At 36.9% G+C, this 21,763-nt stretch overlaps 1 long non-coding RNA gene across 9 annotated transcripts in view; it reads left to right on the forward strand.

Moving 5' to 3' along the window:
• The window catches only part of LOC112834678 (uncharacterized), a 161,636-nt gene that overhangs the window by 98,872 nt on the left and 41,001 nt on the right, over positions 1-21,763 (forward strand). For 8 of the 9 annotated variants that reach the window (XR_012381154.1, XR_012381153.1, XR_012381155.1 and 5 more), the window contains one exon: positions 18,964-20,220. The exons of the other annotated variant lie outside the window; for it this stretch is intronic. This is a non-coding gene — a long non-coding RNA (uncharacterized lncRNA). Of the gene's footprint in view, positions 1-18,963; positions 20,221-21,763 lie in introns of those variants that run through there. 9 annotated transcript variants of the gene reach the window in all.

Consider the following 21,763-nt stretch of genomic DNA (forward strand, 5'->3'; position numbering starts at 1 on the left):
GAAAGAAAGAAAGAAAGAGAAAGAAAGAAAGAAAGAAAGAAAGAAAGAAAAGAAAAGAAAAAGTGATTGGAGTCTTCTATCTTTATAACTATGAGTGAAGTGGTAAAAACCCATGACAACTACTTTTTAAAAAGTTGAAAATCCAAGCATATGTGTGAAATCTTTCACAGTCCAGGGTTGACCTACCTTTCTAGCTTCATCCCTCACCCAGCTCCTTTCCCGCTAAAGTCCAGTGAGACTGGATTACATTTAATTCCCCAAACAGCATATTGTTTTCTCATTCATCTCAGTCAGTCTCTTTGCCTTTGCTGCTGTCCTAACGTTGTGCTCAGTCTGCTGTGCCAGGAAAGTGTTAGGAACATAGTAAATGCTGATTAAATGCTTTAGAAAGAAAAGACAAGGATTTGAGTAAAAAAAAAATTGATGTAGAAAGGTGCCATTTGTAACCAGTGTGGTGGATTTTTGGTTTATCAGAGAACAGACTTAGTTTTAATTAAAATGAAATAATGAGATGGCCAGGAAGTATTTCCATGGCCTTTGATTGGCAAGTGTTAATAAGTTACTGGGCAAGTCTGGAGCTGTGACTGTGTGGATGCTAGTAGGGGTAGATACGGCAAGCAAGCAAGGTTGCATAGTGCTGTTGGGGGTCTGCAGCTCTCCCTTTACACCACCCCCTCCCTGGTTACCCTCCCTCATCATCAGCTGTGCTCAGGAGCCCAGCTCAGTTTCCATCATGTGATAGAACCTACCAGTCTCACCATCTAAATGGAGATTTTACTTCTTATATTCTGTCCTTGGTCTAAAATCTCCCATCTTCCTTGGGAACTGCAGACGCACATGGAATATCCTCTATATATTACAAATATATAGTCCTAAGTAAAGAGAGATGTGGAATTGCTGGAACATTGGTTTTATAGATAAGACCTAACTGTTTTTAGAGACTGTACCAATGTACATTGCTGCCTGGGGCTTATGAGCTCACATCTTCATCAACACCTGTTAATTCTGTCTGAAAAAATGATTTTGGGTAATTCCATTAGTGTTCATCTGCTAGTAATGAATTACCTCATTTTTGTTTGACTAAAAACATTTTTATTTCACTTTCCTTCTTTAAAAAATTTTATCAAGGTAAATTTATATATAAATTTTAAATTGCACAGGTCTTTAATGATTCATGATCACCAATATAGCTCTGTATATATTCAGGTCATTAATTTTTCTCATCATGTTTTGCAACTTCCAGCAAACAAATCTTACAGTATTTTGCTAGATTTGTACCCAAGTATTCCTTGTTTTAATGCTATTGTAAATAGCTTTTTGAATTTCAATTTTTGATTTTGTATTTGTTCATTGTATCTTTCAAGTTACTAAACTCATTTATTACTTTTCACATCTTTTATGTAGAATCCTTAGTTTTTCCACATAGATGATCATATTGTCTATGAATCAAGACAGTTTTACTTTATCTTTTCTAATAAGGATGTCTTTTTTTTCTTGCCTAATTGCACTTGTTAAAACTTGATGTACAGTGTTGAACAGAAGAGGTTAAGAGTGAACATCCATGCCTTGTACCCAAACTTACAGATAAAGCATTTGGTTTTTCACCATCATATATCATGTTACCCATAGCACTGTTTCTGGATGTGTTTATCTGTTTGAGGATGTCCTCTTCTATTCCTAGCTTGCTGAGAATTTTTATCAACATGCTACATTACAATAGGTGCTAAGTGAAGTTCTTCAGGCTTATGAAAAATTACATCAGTTAGAAGTTTGGATCCATAAGAAGAAAGGATTCAGGAATTAGTAAATATTTAGGTAACTATATGACATTTTCTCTTTTTTTTCTTTTTTACTCTTTCTGAATTATTTGAAACAATTGATTTTCAAAGAAAAAATATTATTGTGATATGCATAAATATGCAGTAGGAAAGATATGACAACAAGAGCAGAAAGGATTGGGGGGATGGAATAGGAAGAATACTATTATAAATTTCCTGTATTATAATATGAGCTGATACTATATCAATTTAGATAATATCAATTTATGGCAGACTGCAATAAGTTAATAACACTAATTTACTCTGCTTAATTAATATTAACTAATGTATAGTCTAATAATTTTTTCTTTAATTAATTTCTTTATGCCTTGAACATACTTCATTTTTTGTCTTTCCAACACACAAAGCTGATTGCTGCCCAGGGCCTTAGTATTGTCTGCCCAGAACATCATTTCTTCCAATCTTGGAGTGTCTAGCTCCTTCTCATCATTTATGTCTCAACTATAAGTCTCCTCAGTGATGACTTTTCCCCCCACTCAATCTACACAGCTCTGTTTATGTTTATTTTATATCTAAGATTTTTTTAACTTTAGTTTATTGTCTCCTTAGCACCATATTTGATTATTACCTCCCCACTACTATACATTTCCCTTTGCACCCCTAATCCCTACCTAGCACAATGCTTATACTTTATAATTCCTGAAAGTCATCATTTCATGAAATCAGGCATATGTATTTGGGGCAGAACCAAGTTTCAGGTAAAGTGTCTAAGGACATCACTAGAATCTAAAATCAAACTTTTCTGCCGTCAGAGTGTATTTTCTGATGGAGAAGTTGTGATTCATTATTCTGCCCCTGATAGCCATTATACTCACCTAGGAAGTCAAGATTAGTTCATTTTTAATCTCTTCATTCTTTTGATGGTATGTTAGCAGTTAGTCAAATGATCAAAATCTGTGCATCAAGAAATGCAAATAGAAGAAAAAGAGCCAAATGAATTTATGAAGCTTTAAGTAACTTAGAATTGGTAGTAACCCAAAAATAGAACCTGAGAAAAGATGGTAATTTCTCATAGCTTTCAGTGAAAGAATTTTCTCCTTTGTCAATATAATTTGTACTTTCATGCAGTGATGATCTTTCCCAGATTTCCTATGATGACCCCAAAGCAATAATCTCTCCTACTCTCAAGTCATGTGTACTAATATGTTTTTTCAGGTAATTTGTGGCCACCATGCCTTTTGGCATTTTTCCATACTATTTCTTATATATAAATTGCTTCCTGCTACTGCCCACCAAAAAAATTGCCCCTTCTTCCCACTTTCCTTTAGACTCTGACTACTTCATTTCAAGATAACTTACACCAACATTTATGGCGCACTTAATCTGTGCCAGTCTTCAAACCTAGTTGTGTACATGCATCATTTCATTGAAAAGCTTCATGGGCATCTATGAGATTGGTTTGTTATTCTTTTTAATAAATAAAAAAAACTTGGATGAAAGAGTTTTAAGTACTGTTCCTGAGGCTATATATCTGATGAATGACAGAACTGGAATTCAAAGTCTTATCTGTCTGACTTCAGAATCTGAAGTTGTAATCACTAAGTGGTGCTGTCTCATTTACGTATATATGTATGTATATATGTGTGTATGTATGTAGGTATTTAGTCTTATACATTCCCTACTCCAAGTCCCATTTGAACTACATCCTACGTGTCTTTTATTCTAAATATTTCCATTGCATTAAGATTTAAGTATTTCATTTTCAAGATTTATTGTAGTTTCTCCTCCCTCATTTTATTCTATATTTCTTAGCTCTTTATAAAAAGAGAGAGAGAGTGGGGAGCCTGGGTGGCTCAGTCAGTAAGCATTTGCCTTTAGCTCTGGTCATCATCTCAGGGTCCTGGGATCGAGTCCCACAACGGGCTCTCTCCTCAGCAGGGGGTCTGGCTTCTTCCTCTCACTCTCCCTTTGTGCTCTCTCTCTCTCTCTCTCTCTGAGAGAGAGACTGTGTCTACACTTTTCTCTTTGCCCTGCTCCATTTTAAAATAAGTCTCAGAACTCTAGGATGTTCAGTTGGAAAGCGGAGTTTCCACACCACTGTGGATATTCTTTGCAAGCCCCAGAGTTCTCCACAATGTTGGATTTTCTTAGGCTTTATTCCGGATAAGACTTCCAGGCTAACTCAGTAAGAAACAGAGCCTTCAGATGAGGCTGTTTGGAATGTGGTGGTGGAAGGCCTGGGTTTATCCATAGATTTCTCTAGAATCTTGAGGAACTTAATTCTTCTCCCATTTATCCCTTACTTGTTAGCAAAAGACAGTTGATTCTTACTTAAGGACATACATGGCCTGGGGACAATCTGTTCAAAACTTTCTAGACTTCATTCCAATTTGTGTGTAATCCAACACAAGCAGCGTGTCTACCAAAGGTGAATCATTAAACCAGGAATAACCAGCAGAAGATCTGAATTCTTTTCTTGGCTACTCTTAAATTAAAATACCTCACTGTATTACAGGTAATTCTCTTCAGCACCCTTGATTCAGAACCTTATTTTGAAAAAGTAGATAAATTTTGGCAATTAAATATTTTCACATTATAATGCAATCCAAAATCTAGTAGAGATAAGCCTTCTGGTCTGTCAGTAATGGTGACTTTAAACCATGTTATCTTTAAAGGATATTTTCATATGATTGACCCAGTATTCCACTAATTGTGACATTTGTTAGTCATGGAGAAGCTGCCGTGTATGTGGACTTAGACCACCCACTGTTCAAGTCACAGGGCTGCTTTTATTTGTTTTGTTGCCAGCCTGGACATTGGGCAAGGAGGCACTGTCTGTTGACTGCTATGTATAAGATTCTTGTCTTTTTGATGAGAAGGGGTGTTTTCTTTATCTTGTTCTTCCCATTGTAGTACTGACAGAGGTCAGAGGGGATGGACAGTTTGTGGGTGGAAAGCTACAGAAGGCTGTCCTCCAACACAAGTGTCTTCCCTCTCTTTGCCAAGCAGACCTCCGTGGGGATGTTGCTAGGCCATCCAAGGTTCAACTCTACTGACATGGGACTGGAAACTGGACAAGAAATGGAAATGCACTGTGACTTCCTTTGTCCTCTTCTGCTCCTTGAGCCAAAGAGCAAATCAAGCTTTGGTTTCAGGAAAGCAAATGAGACTGAAGCAAAGAGGAGGCATTGGTGTTTCTTCATTCCCATCCCCCACCCCTGCTCACTTTCACCCACTACCTTAGCTACATGGAACATCTGTGTCCAGGTAATCTGACAGATCTTAAGAATAGCACCTTTGGATTCCATCTTTTGGGGCCCCTCTGAAATGTTCTCACAGAGTCATGTCATTTGTTTTCAACAAAATGTTTCTCCTTTTTAAGTCAATTCTCCCTTCTGTTAGCTATTGGAACCAGGGACAGTGATAATTTTGTTGGAAAATGAATCAGTTGCAAAGCACTGGGAATGAGTATAGTTTAAAACCTCAGGTTGGGTTTCTTGGAATTCTAGGCCAAGTCTCTTTCCCAGTTGCTCACAGGAAGTTTTGACTGATGTCATTGGAAATTGTATGTGTGTGTACATGTGTGTGTAATTTAGGTCACAGGGAGGCTGTAAGCATCCAGGATAAAACTCTTGTGTCAGATTATATCTAGTGATTACATCACTCTTTGTGCCCAGCTAATATTTGTGATGCTGATAAGCCAGGAAACCATTCCTATCTTCTTCAGTTTGAGATCACCATTGAAAAGTTGCCTCCTTATGGAGGAAACCAGAGAGATTTTTGTTCAACTCAAGGCTTAGACATTTCCAAAATACTCTTTCACACTTTGAGGATGAATATTTAGATCATCATGACTGACAGTTGATATAACTCAGAGAAATTATCTATTCATGACTTTCAGTTTTTCATTTAAGATTTTAAGGGAAATTGATCAGTGTTGCCCTCATCTAAAAGGGCAAAAAAAAAAAAAACCTTTGGCATATAAGAAAAATAGCTCTTGATGTGTTAAAATAGAAAGAATAGAAAGAGAAAGCCAAACCATGTGAAGAACATAATTCAAAAAAGATGCTTCGAGTAGTCTGGTAGAAGGGCATCTTTTTGGTAATGCATGTATGTAGTTTGGCAAAAATCGATAGGCAACCTTGCAACCAAATAGTGAGCCATTCTTTATTTCATTTCCTTTCATTTAACATTCCAACCAAACTGTAGTATTTAATGACATGAGAGTTTATGAAACTCCATGTTTTCCCAACTTTTCCTAAATCTCTTTTGGCAACCTTTCCTTTTCCTTGTCTTCTTTCAACACAAACATGGTAAATTGTCCAAGTACTATCTTCAAGGATGTGATGAGAGACTCACTTTTCAAAGAGTGCAAATTAATATGTTCTATATCTATCCTATGCTCTAGTTCTCTTCCCCCCCCCTCCTCCTATTTGTCTGTCTTCCTTGGACAAAATTAATCTGTTTTCTTTTCTTCAAAGTTCTCGTCTGAATTCCCATACAGAGTTTGGCCAGATCCCAATGACTTTCCTATTCCTATCCAGACAAGATACAGAATAATTCCAAAGCTGTGGCTCTAGTCTTTTTCTAATCCTCGAAGCGCAATAGGAAGCATAGGATTGACCCTCTAAATTAGTGACAGTTCTCACTGGATTAAAAGATCTAATAGGACAGTATTGGATCCTTAGTTTTCCATAAACATTCCTTAATCCCAGTAGCCCATTTGTAGTTTCTGAAATGTTGGTTACTAGTACCCCCCAACCCCAAAAGAAATAAAAATAAAAACAAAATTCAAAAAGCCTGAGAAACTTCATAGTTCCAAACCAGCCATAAAACCCAGCATTTTGACTTCTGCTTCTATTTGTCATTACTCGGTTCTTGTTCTGGTTTAAAACTGTACTTTGTATCCAGATTTTAGTGAAAATTAAGACTTTGTTTTTCTCTTTCATACATGGTAGTGTTTTTTGTGGAGTATAACCAACCAGTCTTGACTTTTTTGTTTATTTTTTAAACAATTTCCTTTCTCTCTGTGACCTATAACCTCCCCAGCTCCCAACATACACAAGATTTGAAACTTGCTCACTGGTCCCTGCCTCAGTGGACTCTGTCCCATAGGTTCCCTCTCTCATTTTAGAAGATTTTGATGCTCTCCTGTGACATCTCAGTATCTGCTCACTCTAAGTAAGTAGAGATTAACCCAGAAGAAAAACATAAAGAGTTTCCACTGTTAGGTTCCTTCTCCAACAATAATTTTCTTCCTGGCTTTACCAACTTTATCTCAGAAGACAGTGTTCATTAGTTCTGGACTCTGAAAAAGATGTACTTCATGACTGCAGTGATTTTTCTCTGCCTTGTTTATAGCACTTAGAATACCACCTGATACATAGTAGGTTCTCAATCAGTATTCTGTAAATGAATGAATATAATCTTTGGGTATCCCTTTATGAACTGCAGAATTGCTTTTAGTTAAAAAAAAAGTTCAGTCAAAAGGCATTTTCATGCTGTAGTATTTGACATATTATGTATTTTAAGTGTTCTCATTTTCATCACTAACTGGGATTATATAAAAACAAACAAACAAATAAACAATGAATTTGGCTCAGCCAGATGAGAAACACAAACACTTTTGGAAGAACTATCATGATGGCTGCCCTAGGAGAACCCCAAGTTCTATTTAAACATGTGTTGGTTTATGATGGTAGTACTGGTTCAATTATATTTTCAGTGTAATTTGAGAAGTATGTAATCACTTTAGTTGTTGAAGTCCATCACCCTGTGTTTCATACCAACAATAGATTTTTTTAATTTATTTTTTTAAGTAAGCTCTATGTCCAATATATGGGGCTTGAACTCACAACCTCAAAATGAAGAGTCACATGTTCTACCAACTGAGTCAGCCAGGAGCCCCAACAGTAGGCTTTTTAAATTCAATATATTGGATGTACACTTCATGGTCTGTGAAATGGCCCTTGTATCTAAACCCAGCATGCCATTAAAATATTTAATGTAACATCAAGAGTTACAAGTGTTCACCTAAGTGACATAGAGATCTTGTAGGACTTTGTGAAAAGACCCCCATCATATTGCAGAGCAACATAGTGGATATTAAGGCTGAAAAATTAAGGAAAATCTATTGTGTTCCAGCTTGCTAGGAGACTAACTGGCTATCCTGACTTGGGATTTCTTGCCATGCCTGCTCTTGCCCCACCAGACATGATCATGGACTCAGTTTCAGAAGTTCAATGTCACCCGGCTTAGAGGTTGTTCAGATGACTGTTCTCCCAGCGGAATGATACTCTGTGAGAGAATAAAGCTGAAGTTGGAAGTCTAGTTTTATAAGCAATGGTCTTGGACACCAGGATGCAGTGTGTTTTCTACTTTGTTATATAGGGAACCAGATATGTGTTTCATTTTCGGGATGTTAAGAAAGATCAGTGAGATTCAGAATGACTGTGGCAGTTAAAAAAAAGTAACTTTACAGAATCAAACCTATAAATACAGAGAACAAACTGGTGGTTGCCAGAAGGGAGGGAGTGGGAGGATGTGCAAAATGGGTGAAGCAGAGTGGTAGATACCAGCTTCCAGTCATGGAATGAATAAATTACAGGAATAAAAGGCACAGCATAGAGGATATAGTCAATGATATATAGTCAATGATATTGTAATAGTGCTGTATGGTGACAGATGGTAGCTAATGTGGTGAGCACAAGGTAATGTATACAAAGTTGAATCACTATGTTGTACACCTGAAATTAATGTAACATTGTGTGTCAATTATACTCAAAAGTAAATTTTTTAAAGTACCTCTATACTTCAAACCTGCATATTTGACTGTTTGAACCCCAGTTATTTCTTTCCTGAGTTTCACATATAAGACTGCTACAGTCACATCACATAAAGAGACACAAAGTATCAGTGAGTTAGGACTTTTCTTCTGGAATTGAAACAAATATGGGTGAGTAAAATATCACTGAGAGAAACCCTAAATATCCAATAGGTTAATAAATTACTAAATCATAATACAACAACTGTTTAATATTTCACAGTACTCAAAATCGTGATTATTAAAAATTTTAAATGGCATGAAAAAAGACTTCTGGGAAACTGTCAAGTAGAACACCAATTAAATATACATACAGTCACAATTATAGTTCAAAAATAAAAAAATAAGTAAGCTCAACAGGAAATACATTTAAAAAGTTAACATGATAAGATTATGGGTAGCTTTTTTCTTTTTCTTATGTTTTGTAATTTTGATAACAAATATATGCAATTATAAGGGAAGAAAGACAAACTTTTATTTCTATTGGCAAAAAATAAATTATTAAACATGTAAAAATGCCTTGAAAAGGGGCGCCTGGGTGGCTCAGTCATTAAGTGTCTGCCTTCCGCTCAGGTCATGATCCCAGGGTCCTGGGATTGAGTCCCGCTTCGGGCTCCTTGCTCCGCGGGAAGCCTGCTGCTCCCTCTCCCACTCCCCCTGCTTGTGTTCCCTCTCTCGCTGTGTCTCTCTCTGTCAAATAAATAAATAAAATCTTTAAAAAAAATGCCTTGAAAAATAAAAACAGAATGCAAAATAGTGTATCATCATCAGATTACTGGGCAAATGTAAAAAGTTGATTATTATTTAACTGCATTATGAAAATCAACTAACAATTAGATGACAGGGTGCCTGGGTGGCTCAGTCAGTTAAGCGACTGCCTTCAGCTCAGGTCATGATCCTGGAGTCCCTGGATTGAGTCCCACATCAGGCTCCCTGCTGGGCAGGGAGTCTGCTTCTCCCTCTGACCCTCCCCCCTCTCATGTGCTCATGTATATTAGTGGGAGAATTTGTTGGTGGTTTTGTTTGTTTGTTATCTCCTATATCCCACTTTTTGGAGCTAAAGAAACTGGCAACCTGTGAATGCAAACCAGACCAAAAAAAAAAAAAATCCATCCACAACAAATCTGCATTCTGTAGCCAAAAAAACAGGATACGGGCAGCCTAGAAAGAGAATACTTTTAGATAATCTACTCCAGCCAAATGCAAAAGCATGGGCCCCAACCCATGTCAGTAAAAAGTAAGTAGAAAGTCTAGACTTCAAGAGGTTGCAAAAAGGTGTCCCAACACCCTTACAGAAGTAGTGTCAAAGAAGGAAGTTCTTTCATTCCCACAGAGAAGTAAAGAAGCCTTCAGTGTTAGGGGACACCACCTGGAAAGTCTGGGACACCTTCCCAGGATTAATGAAGCATTCCTTCCCCTCCTAACGAGTGGTGTTAGAAGAAGCTTAATGAAGAGCCAAGGCATTTACCATCAACCTTTGGCAATGAAGCCACACTTACGATGCTGCCAGTAGGACAATGGGAAGAACCAGACTTGAAGCCTGCCCAGCAATAACAAGGATCCCCCTCCCTTCCATGCAAATAAGGCTGAGTAGGGAACCTGGACTTATACTTTCACCTGAGAGTAAGAAGGTGGTATCTCACTTTCCACTGCCAGAGAGATATTACACAAAGCCAGCTAAAATAGAGGCTTAAATAAAACCAGTCTCAGGATACAAAATGTCCTGAATTAAATAAAAAATAGCTAATCATACCATGAATGAGAAAGATCTCAAAACAAATGAAAAAAGACAACCATTAGTCACCAACACTGAGACGGCAAACATGTTAGAATTATCTGACAAAGATTTTAAAGGAGCCATGATTAAAAGCGCTGCAATCGCAATTATGATGATGCTTGATACAAATGAAAAACTACAAAGTCTTGGAAAAGAAACAGATGTTATAAAGAAGAACCAAATAGAAAATTTAGAACTGGAAACCACAGTAACTGAAATGCAAAGTTCAGTGGATGGGCTCACCAGCAGAACAGAAGACACAGAGGAAAGAATGAGAAGATAGGAAGATAGAACAATAAAAATTACCCAATCTGAACAACAGAATGAAAATAGACTGGAAGAACTAAACGGAGCCTCATATTTGTGGAATTATAATAAAAGATCTAACATTTGTGCCATTAGATTGCTGGAAAGAGAAGAGAAAGGTTGTGTGTAGGGGAGGAGTTGAGAAAGGGATATGTTGCAAGGGACCTAAGCCCATAGATTCAAGAAGCTTGATGAATCCCAAATAGGATAAACCAAGGAGAGTCTCATCAAGATGCAGCATAATTAAACTTCTAATCACTAAAGAAAAAGAATATGGAAAGCAGCCAAAGAAAAATATACACTATCTTTAAGGGGAAACCAATTTGAATGATAGCAGATTTCTATCAGAAACCATTGGGACCACAGGGAAGCAGCAAGATATGTTTTAAGTGCTAAAAGAAATAAACTGTCAATACAGAATCCTACATCCAGGGAAACTATCCTTCAGGAATAAAAGGAATATCAAGACATTCAAGGATGAAATAAAATTAAGAATTTACCACCAGTGTACCTATGCTTAAAAAATGGCTACATGAAGTTTTCTGAACACAAAGGAATGACAATAGAAGGGATCTTGAAATTTCAGTAAAGAAGAAAGAACATGGTTAGAAAAATCTGAGTAAACATAATAAGTTTAACTTTTTATAACTGACGTTTAAAGCAAAAATGGTAACACTGGTGTGGTTCTAAGTGTATCTAGAGGGAAGATTTAAGACAATTATATTAAAAATGAGAGAGGGTAGGGGCACCTGTGTGACTCAATTGGTTAAGCATCTGCCCTAGGCTCAGGTCATGATCCCAGGGTTCTGGGATTGAGTCCCTCATCAAGCTCCCCGCTCAGCAGGGAGTCTGCTTCTCCCTCTCCCTTTGCCCCACCCCCCACCCTGCTCGTGCTCTCTCTCACTTGCTCTCTCTCAAGTAAATGGATAAAATCTTTAAAAAAAATTGAGAGAAGGTAAAAGAAAATAAGACAATAGGTAAAATGACACACCAGTAGACTAGGATTAATTATACACATATAATGTAATAACTAAAGCAACCACTGAAAGACAAAGATTGGCATAGTGAATTTAAAAACATGATACACTATGTTATTTACAAGAAACTCATTTCAAAGATAATGATACAGTCAGCTTCAAAGTAAAAAGAAGGAAAAAATATACATGAAAACAATTTTTTTAACAAGCAGGAATGACTATGTCAATATTAAAGTAAACTTCAGAACAAGGATAATTACCAGAGACAGAGTTAAACATCATATAATGATAATACTGTCAATCCACCCAGAAGACATAGCAGTCATAAGTGAGTGTGCAGCAAACAACAGAGTTAGAACATATGTGAAGCAAAACTGATAGATCTGAAAGGAGAAATAGACAAATCCACTCATATAGTTGGAGAATTCATCATCATCACTCAACAAATGATAGAGGACAGAAAAACCGATAAAAGTATGGAAGGACTCAACAATAACATGAGACAATAAGATCTAATTGATATTTATAGAACATTGCACCCAACAACAGCAGAATGCGTGTTCTTTTCAAGTACTCATAGAACACATAGCAAAATAAACCCTCGGCCATAAAACAAACCTCAATAAACTTAGAAGAATTGAAGTACCACAAATGTATTCTCCAACCACCACAGAACCAAAATAGAAATCAGTCACAGAATAATGGGAACATCTCCAAACACATGAAAACTGAACAACAAGTGTTTATACAACCCATTGGCCAAAGAGGAAGTCTCAAAAGAAATATAAAAAATATACTGAACTGAATGAAAATGAAAACACAACATATCAAAATTTGTAAAGCACAACTAAAGCAGAACCAACAGGGAAATTTATAGCCCAAATCCATACACTAGAAAAGAGGAAAAGTCTCATATTAGTAATCTAAACTCTACCCCAAGAACCAAAGAGAAGGGAAATTAAAACAAAAGAAAGAAGATAAGAGCAGATGTCAATGAAATTGAAATCGGAAAAAAACACTGAATGAAACGAAGAGATGGTTCTTTGAAAAGAGCAATATATTGACAAACCTCAAACAAGGCTGTCAAAGAAAAAATACTTACCAATACCAGAAATGAAATAGAGTTTATCACTACTAATACTGCAGACATCAAAAAGATCATAAGGGAATACTATGAATAACTCTACACACACGAATTTGACAACTTAGACAAAAAACAAAACACAAATTACTACAACTCACCTGATCTGAAATACATCATTTGAACAACCTTATAAGTATTTAAAAATTTGAATTCACTATTTAAAAATTCCTAGAAAGAAAATCTCCAAGCCCAAATGGTTCCTTTGAGAATTCTATAAAAGATTTAACAGCAATTCTATACAAACTCTAAAAATATGGAAAAGAATACTTTCCAGTTCATTTTACAAAACTGATATTACCCCAATATCAAAATTTATATTATATATTGATAAAATATAAGCCTCTCTATATTAGACAATCAAATTAAAAGATAAATAAAAATTACAAAAATACTTGGGACAAATAACAGTATATAAAAAAGAAAACTACAAACAAGTATCTCTTATGAATATAGACACCAAAAAAATCTTACTAAGATAAAAATATTAGCATATCAAATCCAGCAATAAATAAGAATTATACACCATATCCAAGTGAGACTTATTCCCGGGATGTAAGACTGATTAGATATAAAAAAAAAATGAATCAAGGTAACCTGCAATATTAATAGCTAAAGAAGAAATATCTCATAATCACCTTAATGCAGAAAGAGCATTTGACAAAATTCAATACTCATTCATCGTAAAAAAAAATCTCAGAAAAATAAGAGTAAAGGCAAACTTCCTCAACTTGATCAAGAGCACCTACAAAAAGCTTAAGATAACATTATCCTTACTGGTGAAGCCCTCCTGAGCTGCTCTCCCTTCTCTCATTCAACATAGTGCTGGAGGTTCTACCCAGGGCAACAAGGCAAGAAAGGGAATGAAGAAACATACAAGCAGAGAAGTAAAATGCATGATTGCATACCTAGAAAGGTTGTTGTTTTTTTTTTTAAAGAACAAACTATTAATACACAGAACATGAATAAATCTTTAAAATGTATGTTGCATGAAAAAAACCAGTCCCAAAAGTTTCCATACTATATAATTCCATTAATAAAACATTGTTGAAATGACAAAATTGTAGAAATGAACAACAGATTAGTGGTTGTCAGGGGTGGGAAAGGTATGAGTGGTAGAGAGGAGCTGTGGATATAAAAGGGCAGCCTGTGGGAGTCTCTGGTGATAGAAATGTTCTGCATTTTGACTGTGTTAATGTCAATATCCTTTTTGTCTTTCTTACTGTAGCTTTGCAAGATGTTACCATTGGCAAAAACTGGGGTAGATGGTGCACAGGACTTCTCTGTATTATTTCTTACCAACTGAATGTGTATCTATAATTATTTCAATATTAAAACGTATATTTTTTTAAAAAAGAAAGAAATATAGCTATATAGCACACTCCTGGCTAAAAGACCAAATATTGTTAAGGATTATTTTTGTCCCAATTAATGAGCAGACTTTGCACAAGATAAATCACAATTTATCACAATTTAATATTATAAATTGACAAAATGTAAAACCTCTTCTATTAAAAAAATATGGAAAATTAAAAGATATAGAGGGGCACCTGGCTGGCTCAGTCAGTACAGCATGCGACTCTTGATCTTGGAGGTGTGAGTTCAAGGCCCACACTGGGTGTAGAGCTTACTGAAAAATAAAAAAAGATAAAAGATAAAAATTACAAAACGCTTATTCAAATAAATAAATACTCAAAACCAGCAATAGTAATAGGCAAAAAATTGAACAGTTTACAAAAGAGGAAATGTGCAAGGTCAGTAAATAACATTATGCAATGTTTAATGTCCTTAGTTAGCAAAGAAATATGAAATAAAACAATATTACACATGTCTCAAGTCTCTAGCAAAGCACTGACCAAACTGTGAACCTTCCCACCCCACCTGGAATTCAATTTGCTAGATCATTTTTCCTCAGTAATCTGAATGAATTCATAACTATTCTCTCTGAATACATCCATTAGAATAATTTACAGGATACTGTACTTCCCTTGACTTCTTGGCCTAGACCATCCTAATTTGTCTTCTTAGCCTTCCTTAGAATAACACTAGGATGTTAGTTGGATATTTTGTAATTCCCAAGTCTCTCCCACAGGGAAGAATGATGGAGTCTAGGAAAAGGGCCTGTAATAAAGATCTCAGGGAGGTGCAGGTGTTTATAAGAAATGATGCCTCCATTAGGCACATCCCACACGTCTCTCCCAGCACCGGTGTGATGCTCTCAGGAGCCCTGTTATGGCTGGTACTCTTTAGTCATAGGCCAGTGTGTACAAAGATATGGCTACCTTTTAGGTTTCCAAATTTTGAATGGGCTTAATGGTTTGGTTTTTCTCCTAAGATATATCTCTCTCTTTGTCTTAGTCAATTTAGGCTGCCTCAACACTATAGACTGGATGGCTTTAAAGAACAAACATTTATTTCTCACAGTCCTGGAGGCTGGGGAGTGCAAAATCAAGGTGCTAACCCTGGTGTCTAGTGTGAGCCTTCTTTCTGGTTTGCAGATGGCCACCTTAATGCTGTACCCTTACATGGAGGGGAGAGAAATCATCTCTCTCCTGTCTCTTCTTATAAGGACAGTAATTTATTCTCGAGAGCTCCACCCTCATGACCTAATTACTTCCCAAAGTTCCCACCTTTTAATGCAATCACATTGGAAAATAAGAATTCAATGTGTGAATTTGAGGGAGACACAAAGATTCTGTACATAGCACCATTAGATCGAGTTATTACCAGACTACACAAAGTTTCTCCTTTTAGTCTATGATGAATCCAAAAAAAAGAGAAGGAATTAAACTTTTGGTCTGAGGTTGGGAAGTAAACAGCCTGACCCTAACATTTGCAAGACCCAGGGAAAGAGTGTAGATGGAGACACTTCTATACTATGAGCTTGGAGGCACTCAATCCAAGCCAAGCGATCCTGGTCTACAAGGGCTGACTGATCCCCCACTTCTGCCAATACCACACGTTTGAAGTGAAAAGGCTAGATTCAAATGTAGAAACCAGGTGTCCTAGAGTTCTAAGCCAAATATTGGCAGCTTTGAGAGAGTCAGTCCCCTTTCACCCAAGCCCTACTCTGCAGCCTGAATCTCTCCCTCCTCTTCCCATGCTGGGCTCCATCCTATGCTGCAGGGGACCTCAAGAACATGCACGTGGACACACCAGCTTGGAGTTCTGCACTCACCCCACCAGTAGCCAGTCTTTGGTCATGGTTCCTTGGGTGTAGAGATCAGCTTTGCAAACTGCTCTTTGGAAGTAGGATTTGGTAAAGACTTTGCACAGGCCCAGAAAGTGTCTGGACAAAAAATTCTGAGGTTCCAATCCCTGAAGCATGGTCTAGAAGGGAATGGTATGGTCTCTGCGTGAACAAATCTTTTTGGCCCCAAGACGGAAGGGCCATCAGGAGGAGCTCAGCTAGAGAGCATAGTGGAGTTTTCAGAAGCACAATGCCCAGGGAAAGGATGCTTCTTGCTAGATCTAGGGGTAATTTTCCACAAAAGTGGAAAATTATATAATTCAGTCTGTTAACTCTTCAGAAATGAATAAGCAATTTGATTGGTTTAATTCCCAACCATCCACCCCAAATGATCTTTTTTTTTAAAGATTTTATTTATTTATTTGACAGAAACAGAAACAGCGAGAGAGGGAACACAAGCAGGGGGAGTGGGAGAGGGAGAAGCACGCTTCCCACTGAGCAGGGAGCCCGATGCGCCGCTTGATCCCAGGGACCTGGGATCATGACCTGAGGCGAAGGCAGACTCTTAAAGACTGAGCCACCCAGGCGCCCCCAACCCAAAATGATCTTAATGAATCATTGTTCATACTTCGTCTTTATCTTCTGGGGAAAGTGAGATAGACCTGGAAGATTTGGTGGGTAATCTTTTTCTTTCTTTTATGTTTGGATAGGGTGGGGGTGGGGGAGATACAGAGATGAAAGGTTCAGAGGTGGACTATAGCTCTACTTTTGCTCTCTTGCAATATGATGGAAAGCACAGCACTGCTAAGATGGTAACCAAGGTATTTCTCTTTTTTTATGCCCCATCTCTATCCTAAAAGTATGAGACAGAACTATTGTTCATTGCCATTCATTTTGTTCTTCTAAGAACAAAATTTTTGTCATCATACAATGTGCTTTCACACATAACATTTTATTTCATTCCAATAGAATAGGTTGCATTCAAGAATAACTCTGATTTCTAATTTTTGTTTCAGTAATAATAAACAACTTCACATATTCATTGGGTGAACATATATATTGAATGCTTTCTATGCATCAGGTACTTTGTAACATGTTGGAAATATAATAGTGAATAAGACAATTGATTGTGTCCTCATTAAATTTACAATCTAGTGGGGAAAACAGACAAAAAGAAGAAAAAAAAATGATCAATTTTAATACTTAGCTTTAACAGGGATAAAACACAAGAGACTGAAATGCAGAATATATAGTGGCATGGATGGAGCTATTTCAGGTCTTTGCTTAAATAAAGATCCCCCTTTTAAAGAGGCCTTTTCTGACCTCTCTACTAAAAATAGCAATCCTTCTACTCTAGCACTCATCTTCTCACCTCTATTGTCACACACACACACACACACACACACATATTTGCTTACTCATTTTGTTTTCCTCTCTCCTCATATGTAAGTTCTATGAGGACAGGAACTGTTACCTTTTTACTGTGACAGTTGTTTTTCTTTCTCTTCTAGGATAAGAATAGTGCCTGGTGCAGAGTAGGTACTCAATAAATACTTATTGAATGAATGAATGAATAAGTCAGGGAAAGACTTTCTGAGAAAGAAACATTTAAACTGAGACCTAACGATGATCAGTTATGCAAGGGATAGGTAAGGTGGGAGGAAACCTTTCCAGGTAGAGGAAATAGCAGGTGCAAAGACCCTGAGGCAGGAAAGAGGCTGACATTTAAGGAATTAAAGGGAAGGCCCCTGTGCTGGAAGCCTGTGTCAGGTAATGGCTGGAGCTGAGGTTGGAGACACGGGCAGGGCAGGGTTGTGCTGTGCTTATAGGCCAAGGTAAGCATTGGGTTTCCCTGTAAATATGTAAGGAAAAGATATAAGCAAGGCAGAAATGTAATCATATAATTTGGGTTTAAACATAATCACTCTTGCTTCTTATAAAGCATCTATTGGAGGATGACAAAAGCGTAACCAGAGAGATCAATTATGAGACTTGTATCAGAGTAATAATATTAGGCAATATCTATTGTGCGCTTTAATCAGGCACTGATCTAAGTGCTTTATATATCATTTTATTTAAGTAAAATTTTAGCTTAGTTAATTGATAGAGTCCATGTTTTTCAAATTATTTTTCTTAAGCTTTACTTTTCCATATTATAATCTACTTTAGTGTAAAATCAGATATAGCAAAAAAAAAAAGTCATTACATTAAGGTTACTATGTTAGCATTTAATAGAGCTCCAAAGAGAGCACCACAATTTTAATGTACTCTTCATCTTTAAAATTTTGAGAAATGTTCCCATAGATATTTAAGAATTACATTTGAAAATGGTGTTGAAAATGGAGGAAAATATTAATCCAGCAATGTGTGGGATAATCTGGGTTAGGGGATATTCTAAAGTGGGAATTTAGCTGCGAAATGGGTAGGGTAATCCAGATATTAGGTGACAAAGCCTAGACTAACAGGACTGCAGTGGGAATTAGATAAAAAAGATAAACACAAGAAAAACCACAAAAAAATAAAACGGAAAGAATTTGATTGAATCTGGGGAAAGCATGAGAGAGAAAAATTAAAGATGTCTTCAAGGTTTTGAGAAAGAGAGATGTATGTAGTAGAAACGTTGATGCCCTGACTAGATCCCCCTTATGTGCCCATTGCATCTATCCCCCATTTGGTGTGGATATTGTCTGTTAAGACTCACAGTTATGCTCCTGCTGGAAATATGCCCTCAAAGATTGTCATAAGCAGAGACTGGAGCTGCCCCTCCGGCAACTGCCGGGGGGTTATGTGCCCCCTCCAAGGGCAGGTAACAACTAATGCCTACGGAGGTGGGATATACTCTCAAGGGGAGACAACATGACAAGCTATTCATGCTGCCCTGTAAGATCAGGCTGAGGCTGGTTTTCAGCTGAAACCACATCTTTGCTTAGCTTCTATCCCTGCCTTATCTGTTTCCTTCACTTCCTTACAGATTTCTCCTGAGAGAACTTCCTCAGTAAATCACTTACACAAGAACCCCTGTCTTAAGCTCTGCTTCTATGGATACTGATCCAAGACAGAAGAGTATGGAAATACTGGAGTAACTGACAGAAAAGGGAACTTAAGAGAAGGGTGCTAATTTGGATTTGTTTCATAAATACTATCAATCCTTACCAGTATAGTCTGAATTCTCTTGGATCACCCATCACACAGGATGCACCCTGCATGCGTGCGCACAGCCACTGGAGGCAACTTTGAGATACTGAAGAAGTAAGGCATCTTTCAAATACATTTGATCTAAAATTGACTTTCTGATATCACTTCTTTAACTAGGGACCCAAAGGCCCATTGAACTAGTCCTAAATGCATTTTATTGAGTGACCCAAATTTTAAGATCTAAGTACTTTTCAGATAGAGAATGGAGAACCCATGAACACCTAGGGATCAGCAAAACATCCCCAACAATTTTCCAAGTGTTTTATTTTTGGCAAAACTCAATTTAACTCATTTTGCAAGCACTCTTCCCTCCAGTTTTTAAACCCATGGGTCTTTCAAAGGAAATTTAATCCATATGTTTCTGATTCATTTACATTTTAAGTCATAAAAATGTTATTTTTATAAGAGCTGTTTGATATCCAAGAAACTTTCTGAGCCTTTTAAAAAATCTCTTTAAAGTCTTGTTGGTTGGAGCCAGGGAGCAGACATGGTGTGTGATGCACCACCCGAAAATGTGATCCAGACACTCAACCATAGACTGACCTCAGAACAATGCTTGCCACACTGAGCCAAAAAAATAATGGCAACGAGATGATCAAGAAAGTTGGTCTGGACACCAGAGAATCCTTAAGAAACACAAAAGAAGCCAATGGCAAATGATAGCAAAGGTTAAGGTAGTATTCATCAGTGTGTCATTGATGTGTTTGGGCATATAAGGACCAGACTTTCCTATGTTACAGCAAGCTATCATTTCTGGCAGCTTTCAGGAAGATCTGCAGGCTTCTTCAGGACAAAGTCCAGTATCATCACCCAAATATTTTATGTGAAGAAAATCGTGCCTTTTCTCAGTATTGTATATAATAGTAAAACATCAGAATAACAACATCCAAAGGACTCTCAATTAATTTACTGCATTTATTTAGAGTACTAGGCAGTGATTAAAAGGATGATGATGTAAATATGTATTTAATGATACAGAAAGATGTTTGTGATACATTGCTAAATAAGAAATGTGAAAAAAACTGTAAATGATATTGGCACCACATTTTTGGTTAGGCAAAAAAAGATATAAAAATATGTTTTTATATATGCACATGAAAATACTAAAAAGGAATTGTGGTTAGGATAACTGATAGGATTGGAATGTTTTTCTTTGCTTAGCTTGGTTATATTTTTTCACTTTTCTACAATACGCATTGTGTAAGTTAACAAAAAAATTACTTTTGTCTGCACTTTAAAAATTGTGTGGAATAGTATTCCTGTAATATTGTGAGAGAGCAGTGCCCTTCTTTTTCTCCTCATTTCTTTTGCTCAGGAACAATAGTGCATGGGGTCCAAGCCGGAGGGGGTGCTACAGCAAGCACAGATGATCAAATCGTCTGAGATTGCTGGAATGCAGTTGTTCATCTGGAATGGCTGAATATATGGTGACCATGCTTTCTGAACCCCAAATTGGTCACACGATCTAACATGTGTGGGGTGTACGACAGGATAGATTATTTTAAATCAGAACCGCTCTCAAAATTTTGGATATATGGTCATTCTGGCTACCAGGCACATTGCTCCAGAAAGGAAGAAAAATTCTAAAAGGCAACCTAAGGAGCCCTCTGAAGGATAAAATAATGGCTGGTAATTTATAAAACTGCAGTTGCTCATACTGAACATCCACTGAACAAGGAGAACTCTTGTGATTCTCCCTTGTGTAGATGTAGACAGCATTTTAAATCCAAAGGACTATTACTTTCACATCTGTTGGCATCCATTCAGTTGCTGTCTGAAGGACTCCCTGCACAAAATGTGCACAACTGCCAATATTAATTATCTCATAAATTCTCCTGAAAACTGTAAAATGAATGTTTTCTCCTAAAGAGCCATTCTCCCTAATACCGTTAGCACCCCATCTCCTCTCCCCTTTGCTACCATCCCCACCAACCTCAGGCCGGGTTCTGAATCACAAGCCATTTTACGTTCTGTTCAGCTGGGCTCCTAAGACCCTCTTTGATCATAAAGACAGGGCAAATCAAAGAAGAAACATCCTTTTCTGAGACCCCATTAGTAGAGAAAAGTGAGATAAATAATGCTTAATGCTCTCATTAAAAAAAAAGTGATTCCACAGCATTCTAATCAAAAGGAATAGGATAAGTCTAGAATTCAATTAATTATCATTTAAAATTAAGTTATTTCAAAACCCTGGAAAGACTTTCTGTTTTAACATTCTGTGATTATTTTATTTAAATATATTGTATTCTCACCTTCTGAAATGACTGAATTCATTTTAAACAGACATTAACTTTGAAGCCAAAAATGATGAAAAGCTTAACCAACTGGCTTGTCATGGTTAATCATACTCTCCTACCAAACACTTTTTGTTCAACTCACAAGAATATAAGCTCTCAGCTCCAGGTACTATGGGACAGTTCTCAAATGCTGGCAAATCTGTCTTCCAATAAACAACATTTTCTTTAACAATTTATCAGGATCCTAGTTATGGATAAATGTCATGTAGAGGCAATGTCCTCTCCAGGTGACACCTACATAAATGAACCTCAAAAGTCCTTCAAAGCAAAACAATGGGA

This window comes from Callorhinus ursinus, unplaced genomic scaffold (genome assembly GCF_003265705.2).
Source record: "Callorhinus ursinus isolate GAN/ISIS: 27379988/994484 unplaced genomic scaffold, GSC_fseal_2.0 scaffold17, whole genome shotgun sequence".
Lineage (NCBI taxonomy): Eukaryota > Metazoa > Chordata > Mammalia > Carnivora > Otariidae > Callorhinus > Callorhinus ursinus.